The following is a 14943-nucleotide window of genomic DNA, read 5'->3' on the forward strand; positions in this document are numbered from 1 at the left end:
GCACTATGAGAGGAATGAATTACATTGACAATTTCAATATCTTCTGGAGTCAAAGGCAACTTTTTAACACAGATGGTATCCACCCAAACAAACTAGGTGCTAGGTTGCTTAAAGACAATATCTTTTTCTCCATGCATCATCCATCAGCTGAGTGTGCCAGTCCACTACTGAACAGCGGAAATGACCACAGGATTTCACACCAGCACCTGGATGGACATTCAGATGACAAGGATAAAACTCTGCAGTCACAACAACTACTGTTCACAGACACAGCTCAGACTGAGCCCTGCCCACAGACCTCGCTACAGCTGGATTGTGAATCAACACCCAAGGACGTTTCTGTTGATAACACTCCCCCCAGCCTTCAGGAACACCAGAATCACAGCTGATGTCGTCACACTCTCTCTCCCTCTCTCCAACATCACCACTTCTGGGCTTTTCAGAGAAAATGGAGAAACTGGTATCTGCTGGAACAAAGCTATCCCACTCTATTGCTGCGAGTCCCCAAATATCAACCAAGAAACGGCGGGCTCCTCAACCACCAAAGCCTTCGGGCCCAGCCCGCCCTCCCCCTCCATCTGAGAGAGCACTCCGACCTCTGCCTCAACGTCAGGGATCACACCAGCCCTCATCTGCAAACAGCACTGGTAACTGATGTGTGTTGGGTTCCCGCTACGTCAGCAGTAACAATCATAAATATTTTAAGCGGGCGCCCGATGTCCCTTTAGCTTTCCCTATCTCTGTCCTGACATGTGATAGAAAGATGAAGGCCGTCTCCAGCCGCACAGCAATTCTATCTAATCTACTGCCTATTATATGTCATTCTGAGATTGATACAGTTCCAAATCCAGTTACTGTTAAGTTAGCACTTCTGAACATCCGTTCACCAAAGAACAAATCCTTTTTAGTTAATGATCTTATCACCACTAACAACCTGGACTTTATGTTTCTAAATGAAACTTGGTTGGATGACAGCTGCAGTGCTACAGTCCTCAATGAATCAGCCCCACCCAACTTTACCTTTATAAATGTCTGTAGAGCTGTTAGAAGAGGTGAAGGAATAGCTGCTTTATTCAAAGATGCCTTTCAATGCAAGCATTACTTGGTGATTACCAGTCTTTTGAATATTTGTGTATTGCTCTAAAAGGTACACCACGCATTCTGTTTACAATTATTTATAGACCTCCCAAATACACCTCAGCATTTGTTGATGAATTTACAGAACTTTTATCAACGATTTCCTCTGAATTTGATTATTTTGTTATTGCTGGAGATTTCAATATTCATATAGACAATTCAGAAAACAATACTGTGATTGAACTGTTAAATGTTTTAAACACTTTTGATCTGACCCAGCACGTGCAAGGTCCTACACACAATCGGGGACACACTCTTGATCTGCTCATTAGCAAGGGTCTAAACATTTCATCCACTGTAATCAAGGATGAAGCGCTATCTGACAATTTTTGTGTTTACTTTGATTTATTGATCTGTCCTGCCACTGATGCTAGATCTGAAAAGGTTCATAAATGAGAACACCAGTGAGGTATTTATGAATGCTATGTCAATGTTGCCAAACATATCGGCAGACTCTGTTGATGTTCTCCTTGAAAACTTTAACATAAAAGTTAAAGATGCTATTGATGGTATAGCTCCAGTTAAGGTCAGGGTGATCACTGGCACACTGGCAGACGTAAAGCACCCTGGAGAAACACAACAGCAGTACAGCGCATGAAAAGAATATGCAGAAAAGCTGAACGTATGTGGCGGAAAACAAAACTTGAAGTACATTATAGCATCTATAAGGACAGTCTTCGTGCTTTCAATGTAGAACTAGGCACAGCTAGACAGACCTTCTTTTCAAACATTATCAACAACAACATAAACAACACTCGCACTCTTTTTGCTACTGTAGAGAGACTAACAAACCCCCCAAATCAAGTTCCTGGTGAAATGCTTTCTGACAACAAATGCAATGAGTTTGCAACTTTTTTCTCTGAGAAGATCAGTAATATCAGAATGGCGATCAATACGGCCTCAAATTTTACTGTGGTCAGTCAGATAGCATTGCAACAACCTCAGAAATTAGCCATTCTCTCAGAATTTGACATAATTGATATAAAAACCTTGGAAGAAACAGTACAACATCTTAAAGCATCAACTTGCAGCCTTGACACGCTCCCCACATCTTTTCTCAAAAAGGTACTTAACTGCTTAGAAACTGACTTCTTAAAAATAGTAAATACCTCTCTGATCACAGGCACTTTTCCAGAGTCATTAAAAACAGCAGTTGTTAAGCCTCTCCTAAAAAAGAGTAACCTAGACAAAACCATACTTAGCAACTACAGACCTATCTCAAATCTTCCGTTTATAAGCAAGATCGTTGAAAAGGTTGTTTTCAATCAGCTGAACAAATTCTTAAACTCAAATGGCTATCTGGACAACTTTCAATCTGGTTTCCGTCAGCATCACAGCACAGAGACAGTGCTCATAAAGGCAATAAATGATATTCGCTTAAACTCTGATTCAGGTAAAATATCAGTGCTGGTGCTACTAGATCTTAGTGCTGCCTTTGACACAGTAGATCACACCATACTCTTACATAGACTGGAAACCTGGGTAGGACTTTCTGGGATGGTCCTAAAATGGTTTAAAACATACCTACAAGGAACCTCTTCCTTGTAGGACTTTCTGGGATGGTCCTAAAATGGTTTAAAACATACCTACAAGGAAGAGGTTACTATGTGAACATAGGTAACCATAAATCTGAGTGGACATCAATGACATGTGGAGTCCCACAGGGTTAAATTCTTGCACCACTTCTGTTTAATTTGTATATGCTCCCACTTGGTCAAATAATGAAAAAGAACCAAATTGCTTACCACAGCTATGCAGATGACACCCAGATATACTTAGCCCTGTCACCCAATGACTACAGCCCCATTGACTCTCTATGTAAATGCATTGATGAAATTAACTGTTTGATGCGTCAAAACTTCCTCCAGTTAAACAAAGACAAAACTGAAGTCATTGTATTTGGAAATAAAGATGAAACTCTCAAAGTTAACACATACCTTTACTCTAGGGGTCTAAAGACACAAAATAAAGTCAGAAATCTTGGTGTAATTTTAGAGTCTGACCTTAATTTCAGTAGTCACGTGAAAGCGATAAGCAAATCAGCTTACTACCATCTCAGAAATATTGCCAGAATTAGATGTTTTGTCTCAAGACAGGACTTAGAGAAACTTGTTCATGCTTTCATCACCAGCAGGGTGGATTACTGCAATGGACTCCTTACGGGGATCCCCAAAAAGAACATTTGACAGCTGCAGCTCATACAGAACGCTGCTGCCAGAATTCTGACCAGAACCAAAAAATCTGAGCACATCACTCCAGTCCTCAGGTCCTTACACTGGCTTCCTGTTACATTTAGAATAGATTTTAAAGTATTGTTACTTGTTTATAAATCACTTCATGGCTTAGGACCCAAATACATGACAGATATGCTAACTGAATATAAACCTAAAAGATTACTCAGATCATTAGGATCCGGTCAGTTAGAAATACCAAGGGTTCACTCAAAACAAGGCGCGTCAGCATTTAGTTATTATGCCACCTCTAGCTGGAATCAACTTCCAGTGGGTCCCATATATAGGTTTGCCCATGTGGGATGATAATGTGGAACCCTCATGGCACATGTGGGCAAAATAATTTCATGCTTTGAAACATTTAAAATCTTGAAATATCTTCTGGTTGATTGTCACTTTCATACAAAGAGCAAATATAACAGATATGATTTGATCAGTAACACTTTTTAAATAAAAATACATTATTAAACAGTTTACAGATATAGCTGATGGAAACGCATATTATCAAATGTCGTATCACATGATATATTTGTATTTGCAACCTCGGAAGGGCACAACAGCAGCATGATGCAACAGAATTTTCATTTTCAGACTGCTTTGTTATTCATTTTCATTCATTTCTTTACCATAGTAGGGTTATTATCATTTACTAAACCATTTTTAATAATTTCTTTTAACTGATATCAAATAAAATTTAAAATAAAATATAGATCTAAATATTATTTTAAACTAATCTAAACTAAACGAAAATTAGAAATGTAGCTTTAGCAATAAACTTAGGTAAAAGGTTTAAGTCGAGGCGGTAAAATGTATAACTCTATACATAGACCTAAATAAACTAATAATGCTACCTCTGTAGCATAAAATAAACACAAAATCACATTAAAAATAGCTAAAATTAGCAAACAATAGCATTACAAAGCACTACAAATATATAAAAAAAATATTTTAACATATTAATAAAATATTAAAGGCTAAAAGCTATGTCATGAAAACGCATAATACAGCAAAAAGCATTACCTGTTGATTATGTGCGCAAGGTAACTTGTTAATTTTTATGCACTTTACACCAAGGTGCGGTGGAGTTTGCGTGCTTGAGTGCTGAAATCTCAATCACTTATCCATTAAATGGTTTATTCTTCTGAATATTCAATGTTTTGCTCCTCGTAATTGGGTCAATTCGGTGAAAACACACTTATTTTAATCTAGTCACATTAATTTTATTTTAGTCGTCAGAAATCAAACTCTGCTACACAGGGGCGTGCCAGAACGGTTTTTTCAGGGGTGGCCTAGTGATTAAAAAAGAGACATACTTTTTATACATTCTACAGAATTTGTAATTCACAAACGTACACAAAGATTTTAAATTAAACATCTGACACCCACACGAATATGATTTACTGTAGCCTAAATGATAAAAACTAACCTTTATATACAATTCCTTGAATGTTAATTTATAACAAGATAAACACTGAAATTAATAATTTTATAGACACTATGTTGTATTATTTTGCTGCTTGTTTATTTTGACTTTTATCATCTATGTATTCACTTTAAGTGTAGAAAAACCTGATGATTCTAAGATCATTTATTTCAAGAATTTAAATCACAAGAGAGACGGTCGCGTCTGGAATTAATTTGGTGCAGTTTTATACTTTTGACAAGATAACCACCCTGTTTTAAATACATTTTTAAACTTATACCTGTCGAAAAAAAAATATTTTTTTAAGTTTAGTTTGATGAACTCCTAAATATGACACTCAGAGCGCACCTAGCACCTTAGCATTAGCCAGCACCATGGCCCAGGGGCGATTCCAGGATTTTATAAATGGGGGGGCACAGGGGGGACCAAGAACCAGTCAGGGGGGGCCAATCAAAAAATTCAAATGAAAATAAATACTGGTTTAGAAAATATTAAGCATGGTTCTTGTGCAATGCCACGTGCTCTAATATAGATGGTATTAATTTTTTGTATTTTGCATGGATTAAACAAAAGTTCTGTTCAAGAATAGTTCACTTTAAATAAATTGTCATAATTTACTCATCCTAAAGTTATTTCACACCTGTATGAGTTTTTCTTCTGCTGAACACAAAATAAAATATTTTGAAGAATCTTAGAAGCCAGAAAGTTGATGAACCCCATTGACTGCATGTTATTTTGTTCCTACATATGAAGTCAATGGGATCCATCAACTGATTTTGGTTACAGACATTCTTAACTCTTTTCTTTTTTGTGTTCAGCAGAAGAAAGAAACTCATACAGGTTTGAAACAAGTTTATGTATATGACCATTTAAATTAAGTGAACTGTTCCTTTAAGTACATTGCGTGTAGCTGGTATTAGTTAACATTCTGACATATCAGGATTTTGTTTTTCTACTCTGTCTGATCTGACTTTCATTGTTTATTAGCCTATATTGTATTTTAACACAACTGAATGCTATTTTTTACATATTATCTGTTCTGTTGTCAGACAACAAGAAAGAGTTTAAGCTAGTGACTAACACGACCCAATAACACCTCGTGTTTAATCCAACCAGCTGTTACTTTATACTGCTAAAATCCTAATTTAAATGTGACATTGTCTGATACAATTGTATGGAAGTAAATCTGTGCCGTTGGGTTTTGAATTCTAATTCTTAGCACTGAATTTTTTTACATCACATTTTTAACACTGAATTTTATTTTGCATCTAAATCAGACTTTGAATTTTAAAAGCCATCGAATTTCTAGCACAGTTTTTGTGCCTATGACATTTTTTTCAATGTTTAAAAAAAATTCAGTGTAAAAAAAAATCAATGTCTAAAAAAATTCAGTGAAAAAAAATTCTATGTGTTTTAAAAGATTCAGTGTAAAAACATTCAATGTTTCAAAAGATTTTGTGTAAAAAATTCAATGTCTCAAAAAATTCAGTGCAAAATAATTCAACGTCTCAAAAAATTCAGTGTAAAAATATTCAGAGTCAACATCCGGGGAAGCAAGGAGAAGCAATCGATCCCTGTATCAAATCATTCAACATCCAGCCAATCATTTACGCTCCATTGGTCACGTGACACCGAAACGGGAAGTGGGTGAAGTTCAGGCTGGTTCAGGCAAAGGGTTTATTTGCATTAACATACGAACACATTTTTCACATCTGGCAGATCGTATCATCAGTATATCAGGACACAGTCCGTTTACATTTATCAACATCAAAGTGACTACTGTATCTGGATGTGTGATCGATCCCGTGCGGGGAGACGCGCTGGATGAATAGCTGTCAATCACAAATGGCTACAACTGGCTTTAACCATATGATTTAGGGTTGTCGCGGTAACTGCACTCCCGTATTGTACAGTTCTACTGAGAAGCAAACAGCAGAGAATAACTAGCAACCCTAATAACCGTGATTCACCTTTTTAGCTTTATATTTTAAGCTTTAAAGGTTTTGTCTTTGTTTATTAATATTTGCAGCGTCCGCACCGCGTACTTTACCTGAACTCGACTTTCACCCACATGCTTTTTACCAACAAAATTAATGTGAAACATGAGGATGACAATCACGACTTCACTGTGTTAGTCTGCCTTAATAACATGCTTTAGGCTCTGTCTGAACTTATACGTTTTTGTTCTGTAGCCTACTTTGTTCACTCACATATTTCTATATCAACAATAAACTGTTGTTACCTTTGTTTCCTGATAAGTTTAATATGATTTAAATAAAAGAGCTAACAATTTCCTAAATTTCCTGTTCATGTCTCCCTCTAGTCTAGTGTGTAAGAAGTGAAGTAATGTAATTTACAAACACATTTAGGTATAAGAAACTTACTTTGCATAAAACCAACACTGAGCAAATGTATTTGGTCAATGTTATTATGGTTTGTACGTGTTTAACCTGTTAAATGAGATAGAAACAGCTGACTGACCAGCGCAACATTCACGTAATGACCCATGGATATGTCGCCATGGAAACTCAAACATTAAACGATCCATTAAATTCTGCTACTAAATATTAAATTTCTACATGAATAGTTGGAACGTATTAAACATATGCCTGAATAACTTAAAAATACGAGCAGGAGTTTTAAAATGCGCTCCATTACCTAACCTCCTTTATTTTTGACAGCTGTCAGGGAGAAGATTAATGATAGTTAGCGGTGTTTTGTGTGACGTTGACCTGTAAATGCAGATTCCATGGCTGGATTGAGTGAGATCCGTCCCCGGCTGCGTTTGTGATTGGAATGTTATCCGTTCTTGCGCCACACATCAAGATGGATAAATAAAACACAACGAAGATTCTTCTGTGTATTTTGTTTAATGATTTGCCTAAAGCGCCATCACATTTAAAGCCCTGTGTTCTTAGTTTCTTAATTATATGTATGAGATTTTTAATGTTTGAATAAAAAGAAATTCCAAAACATTTTCCCGCAATCTTTTTAACACTTTAGGGTCAGTAAAATGTTTTATGATTTGTTGTTAAAAATCTGTTCAATGATTGGTTAAAGCCTACGCGACTGCCGCTCACGAAAAGATAAAGGGCGTATTCCAATAGCTTATTGTCCCTATGCCATATTCCCTTCGAAGATCAGAACACTTGATGTATAAACTCTAGAGAAAGTTGCACAATTGTCTCATGGTGTGGTCAATTCAAATAGACTTGGCGAATAGAGCAATGAAAAACGCACATCAGTTTCTCTTTATTTGGATCGACTGTGTGACATCCCCTTCCTGAAGTGCCCTTCAAGGGCGCTAAAACGCCATTTGGAATTCACCCCGCTTTCAGCATGAACTTGACTGCCGCGTCCCATCTCAAAGGCCGATAAAACAGCTGGAGTACTAATAAAAACATCTGTAAATTAATAGGTTTCAGCAATTCTTCTGAAGAAATGTTACCATATTTTTTTCTGGAAAAATAAGCTGCCTTCAAAGCAAGTGTAATTGCGGATTCACGCGCTTCTAATCTAATTTTCCAAATTGTTCTTTTAAGTCATAATGTAAAAATAACACGGAGACTTACGTTCTTACATAGATGTGTTGTATTTCTATTATTAGGGAAATACAGGTAAGGATTTTTTCACCTTCTGAACTAAACAAACCGCATATTTTATAGGAAATAGCCATTTGGCAAAGACGTTCATCTGTAGATCACTTTTGCTTTTAAAGTCAGATTATTAAACATTTCCATTTCTTGAATTAAAATAGTTTTTAAAAATGTTTCTTTATTATTATTATGAACGAAAAACTTAAAACCAATAAAATAGTACAACGACAAACTCGCTAAAACAGCTTGTTTATTAATAAAACAAATTCGATGGATGGTATGCGTTCTAACCAGGGCCGGCGTCATGGGGGGGCATTCGCGGGCAGTGCCCCCCCGAACAGGTTGTTGTGCCCCCCCTACAAAGTTTTTATTAAGTTAATATATATCAAGAATAATTAAAATAAATTAAACATTGAATGTTTCATGACTTGTAATGTAATCAAATGAGGAAAATATAGTTGATATATGTTTTCTTTAATTAAAATAGACCAGTTTCTCTGATTGGATGTATTGCCGCGTCTCACCCGTCTTAAGTCTTTAGCATATTTGTGACTTGATACTAGCAACGTGTTTTTTCGCGGCATTTTATGGATCGTGTAAAATATGAATATTAGAACATTTAGAACGAATCAGCACCGCCTGCTTCATCTGACTTCATGCAAACACAGACTGGCTCAAACTCAGAGATTAGAGGTTGAGGTGGAATTTACAAATCTACAGGACCTACTAACAGGACACTGTTTTAAGGAAGTTTATGTTCGTACACGCCGTCTTCAGCTATTTTAAAGGTAAGTCAGCGTTGTTTTAAATTACGTAAGCTTAAATGTGAAGTGTGGCTATAGACCGCGTTAACAGCATTACGACGTGATTATGGTAAAGCGGCTTTTTTAAAGCTAGGACGTGGTGTGCACTGTGCCCATTCATTTCAATGGCTTGCGCCGCGCGAGGGCGGTTTCCCAGCAAGCAATAGCCGTCATTTCAACGTCTCGTTTCAGTATAGACCCGATATAGCCGGGCTGTGCCTAGCCCACTTCTAGCCCAATTAAACTTTAATTTGGTTACATGTGGTTTTTGACAAAATAATTTGTGAGATGGATGCTATTTTATCATGTAAGCAAAGTTAACAGCGATTACAAGGTATTTCTTTTCATTTCTTTAAAGTGTTTTATGCATCGTCTGTACGTAGTCATAATTTAGCTCATAAATAGACCGACTACGAATAAACCACGTTTAGTCCAGAAATAACCATGAATTTAATTACATGTTGTTTTGCCAAAAATATTTGTGAGATGTATGATATTTAATAATGTAAACAAAGTTCAAAGCAATTAAGGTATTTTGTTTCATTTCTTTAAAGTGTTTTATGCACCGTCTGTACTTAGCCACTATTTAGTTTACAAATAGACCGACTACGAATAACCCACGTTTAGCCCAGAAATAACCATTAATTTAATTACATGTTGTTTTGCCAAAATGATTTGTGAGATGTATGATATTTAATCATGTAAACAAAGTTCAAAGCGATTAAGGTATTTTGTTTCATTTCTTTAAAGTGTTTTATACACCGTCTGTACTAGCCACTATTTAGCTTACAAATAGACCGACTACGAATAACCCACGTTTAGCCCAGAAATAACCATTAATTTAATTACATGTGGTTTTTGCCAAAATAACTTGTGAGATGTATGGTATGTCATTGTAAGCAAAGTTAACAGCGATTACAAGGTTTGTTTAATTTCTTTAAAGTGTTTCATGCACCGTCGTACATAGCCACTATTTAGCTCATAAATAGACCGACTACGAACAAACCATGTTTAGCCCAAAATAACCTTGAATTTAATAAAATTTTGTTTTTGCCAAAATAACTTGCAAGAATTATGATATTTTATCAGGCATGCAAATACACCAGTGAAATTAAGATGTTTGGTTTAATTTATCTTATCTGAATATCTGCTGTCACGCATAACATTCATTATTTGACCGTATTTCAAAGATAAACAAAATCCAGTTACAACTCCGAACCGCTAGATGGCAGCAGTACACAAACACGAGGCCATATCTCGCGAGAAAGATTTCCGCTGTTTGAAAAGCAACAACATCAGCGAGCAGCTACGAGGAAAGTATGTACCACACTCGTTTGGTCGTGTAAGTTTTTTTTTAATTATTTTATTTTACATGTGTTTAAAATTGATTTACTTTATTTGTTGTTGGAATCGCGACATTCTTACCGGGTACTTAACAGTGTAACGTAGTAAGTAACCCATGTTTTATAAAACCTAAACAGTACAACCTGCAATGTAATAAAATAGTGGAGGTAAATGAGTCTATGTAACGTTACACTAAAGATCAACATGAGTGATTTGTAGGCTGCTTTTTAGTAACAGCAGTAACTTAGCTAAGTTATTACTGTGTTGCTTACAGTAATGTAGGCAGTGTTGTGCTTTACAATTATGCATGCAGAGATAGATTGTGGGGGAAAGCTATTTATCCATATGGAATTAACTTACAGGCCTTTAGTCTGTTGGAAAAAAGAGTTTTATTGTGTTAGTGAGGGAAAACTTGCAGGTCAGTGGGCATTAACCTTTAAGGTTGGTAAACACTTGTACACTGAAGCATACAATACTGTACAATTACTGACTTAGGCATGTGCTATTCAGGTGTCAAAGCTGTGCGAAACTGGAGGGAGAAACTTGAGAGACCGTGCCGGAAGAATGCTGGACAGGTAAATTCTCTAAACATGCAATATTAATCCGACGTTGTGGTGTCAACAGTCTTTCATGTGGTCACAAAAAATCAGAAAATATGTCAGTCTGCAACTGTTAACGACATTGTCTTTTGTATTTTAGAGTTCACTAAAATTCATTAATTTCAAAGTTCAACATGAATGGTGGTGGTCCACTGCAGAAGCAAGCATTTGAAAAAACATCAGTTCTCAGTTATTAAAGGTAAGTGTGTTTGTATGTAGTTTTAGGCTGAATGGTGTTTCACAAAATAGTACTTTTAATATAACATTAGGTTATGTGAGGAGTAATTGACGACAGTCCGGTACTGCCTTAATATTTTCTAAATATTAAAAGCCCCAGATTAAATGACTCTTTGCCGATACAACAGTTTACTCATCCACACAATATTGTTTAGATGTTTTATTTTTAGACATTTGACAGGTTTTATGTCAATAAGATTGTATTGTGAATATTTTATGCTTGGCATCTTAAAGGGCAGGGTATTTGATTTTGAAAAATATTAACTTTAGCCTACACGCACCAACCAGAAGCACACTCCTATCTCATTAACCAGTATAACTGACAAAGTGAATAACATTACCAAAATAACCAACATAAACAACTTTTTTTAATCCGAAATAAATACAGCACGTTTAGAAATTTGAAAAGATAAATATCATTACACTAATTCGTAAACAAACTACATAAGCAACAAGTTTCATTAAAATACAATCTGAATCCATCAAAATAGAATCACACTGCATACCTACCTTTCCAAAAGAAACACTGCAACGACCCTTTCAGACCTGTAGCTGTTTCCATCTTGCAGAAAAGCAGTGAACTTACCAATGTTAATTTGGGTTTTTGCTCTTTGCTCATCCAGATGTTTTTTTTTTTTGTTGTTTCAAAATGTCTTTCGTTTTGTAGCTCCTGTGTCAATTCAGCATAGGGCTGGGCCGATCCACTTTTTCTATTACCGATACGATTTCGATCCCTGTATTCTGAGTATCGATCGATACCGATCCCGATCCAATACTAGTATTTTTCTTGATCCATTTAGCATTGTGTGTGTATAAACACATAAATATATATATATATACGCACACATATACACACAAAACATGTTGCACAAAATCAGGAGAATATCATGTCAAGTGAATTTTTTTTAAATGAGATACAAGTTAAAAGAATGTAAGTGTTCTTAAATATTTATTAATTGTTTTTGAGTGGACATACGACTGAGCAAATTAATAGTTCAAGTACATTTTTACTTAATTGCGCAAACTGTCACAACATGAAAGACTTTTTAATCAGATGTTTAAAATACGGCTTGTGTGTGTGTGTATGACATATTTAATTCACGCTACTCCAGTGTATTAACTCTGCGAGCACCAAACCATTCAGTTTTTGTGACCTTAAATATCTTCATATATATATTTGTTTTTCGCATAAGGCTGTTGAATATATTAGGAAGATTTTGAATATAGTGTATAATAACATTTATGGTGCTTTTATAATAGTTTGACTTTTCTGTAGCATGACAGTAACAACCACAAGTAACGCACAGTATCGGATTTGGATCGGCCCCGTTTTTCCGATACCCGATCCAGCAAAAAAGGTCCGGATCGACCCGATATCCGATCCAAAGTATTGGATCGGCCCACCCCTAATTCAGCAGGAAGGTTTATTTCATTCTCCCTATTTTTACAGAGTGTGAACAGGTTGTGAAGTGGCATGCAAAACACGTTCACAGAAGAGGGGCAAAAATGTAATGCGTCCAATTATGGGCCGGAATGAGATTCTGGCAGTATGATAACCGTAAGCAAAAATACCACGTGTTGTGGTATTGCCATTGTGACACTAAAATGTGTTATTTTCAAATGTCTGCATATTAAAACATCAACTTTTCAACTGGACACAATACATTTTATTTTTAAGCAACAAACAACGTTTATGCCAGATAAAAATAAAGCCTTTAAATGATAATATTCTTTCAATTGTAAATGTAAACATGAATTCAATTACATGATTTAATTCACTTTGTGTAAACAAAGTTCATACATTGAAAACGGTATCACAGAAAATTTTTGTGTTTTTTTTAAAACCTTGACTCTGAAAATCTCGGTATACCTTCAAACCGGTAACTGGCCCATGCCCACGTCCAATTATTGCATTCGGTCAGGGTTCAATGATTTGTTGAACGTTTTTTGGTCCTACGCCTTTTACAGGTGACACAAATATATAAAAATACACATTTAGACAACTTAACATAGTGAGAGCTATCAATATTTGAGGAGACTTTCAACCAGCATAACTTAAAAAAAAATTCTGGATCAAAATCAGATACCCTGCCTTTAAGCCTCTTTTGCTAGTTCCAAAAATGTCATTAAACACACGCAGAGAAACATGCACTTCTGTTAGTAATGAGAACGGTATGATTACTGTTGTTGACCTGTAAATATTTATATATGACTTTTTCAAAAGAGAATGACTATCACATTTAACATAAAGCAGAAATACTTGTCTCATGCATTCTTTTCATATCATATTTGGCAGATGCTGTGTTGAACAACTTCCCAGCAGCAACAGAACTGGAAGTGAAGGATGCAATGGGGGCATTTCAAACAGGCACCAGGGAGCGGGGGGGGGGGGGGTGTATAGAAATTAGTACAATTAATAAGTTGACGTGAACTGAAGATAGTTTGTTAATGTTTAGATGTTATTTCATTTTTAAAATTGTATTTTGTTATATATGCTTTTATTTTGTTACTGTTTTTATTCTTTTTGTTAAAAGTAGTTTTTCTTCATTTTGTTTTATCTGAATTTCTATTGTATTAACAATATTTTTTGTAATAAATTGCATGTTTATGAGAACCTTTTTTAATGGATTAAAAAGAATTCTTTAGCCATTCTTTTGTTCTTTATTAGACACACATGTGTAGTCGTTTAATAGCCGTCTATTTAACGGCTAGTCTATTCTTGGGCTATGATAGACGTCTACTAGATTTTCACTGACAGCCCAAAATTAGCCTTGTTTTAGCCTAGACCCACATTCACCGTCTATTAGACGTATATATGTAGACGTTTAATAGCCGTCTATTTGATGACTAGTCTATTTCTTGGGCTATGATAGACGTCTACTAGATTTTCACTGACAGCCCAAAATTAGCCTTGTTTTAGCCTAGACGTCAGGGGGGTGTTTAGACGGCTACTAGACGTCTATTAGCCGCAAAATTGCTTGCTGGGTTGTTGTTGCGTCGAGTAGCGCGAGCGCAGCGGAGCTCAGCTTGCGCTCACGCCGCGGTCGAAGTTCAGTAGTTTTGCGCATAGTTTGTGGTCTTTTGCACTTTATACGGGAAATGAACTGACAGTCTGTACCAGTTGTATGAGTGTGTGCTTGCTGTATTTGTTGTTTTAATGTCTTGTTTCTGCAAGTTATTGTTGCTATTGCGTGCCCCCCGTTGGAAGCCGAGTGCCCCCCTGTTAGTTATGGTCTGGCGCCGGCTCTGGTTCTAACACAAATAAATGAAAGACATAATTTTCCATTACTACGACTGCTTAGTGTTTGTTTATTATTATTTTATTATAACAGAACAACAATAAATTACTAAAATGACTCACTTATATAAAGGAGAAGGTTTACCAAAAAGGAATAAATGGAAAATATTTTACCTGCCTTAATACATAAATACATCTAAAGATCCTTAGATTTATTTAAAATAAGCAAACCAATCATTTGTTTAATCAATATAAAACTACAACAATATAAACCATGGACAAACTCGCAAAAGTTAGATAAAGAAATTCAATTTAAATCCTGTCTATTCTATTCA

The 14943-nt window shown here is 35.8% G+C and overlaps 1 long non-coding RNA gene across 1 annotated transcript in view; it reads left to right on the forward strand.

Annotated features, from left to right (window-relative positions):
- The window catches only part of LOC135765263 (uncharacterized), a 612169-nt gene extending 597819 nt beyond the window's left edge, over window positions 1-14350 (forward strand). The window contains exons 2-4 of the long non-coding RNA XR_012337896.1: window positions 11045-11109; window positions 11234-11332; window positions 13667-14350. This is a non-coding gene — a long non-coding RNA (uncharacterized lncRNA). The remainder of the gene's footprint in view (window positions 1-11044; window positions 11110-11233; window positions 11333-13666) is intronic.
- The last annotated feature ends 593 nt before the right edge of the window (window positions 14351-14943 follow it).

Source organism: Paramisgurnus dabryanus, chromosome 11 (genome assembly GCF_030506205.2).
Source record: "Paramisgurnus dabryanus chromosome 11, PD_genome_1.1, whole genome shotgun sequence".
Lineage (NCBI taxonomy): Eukaryota > Metazoa > Chordata > Actinopteri > Cypriniformes > Cobitidae > Paramisgurnus > Paramisgurnus dabryanus.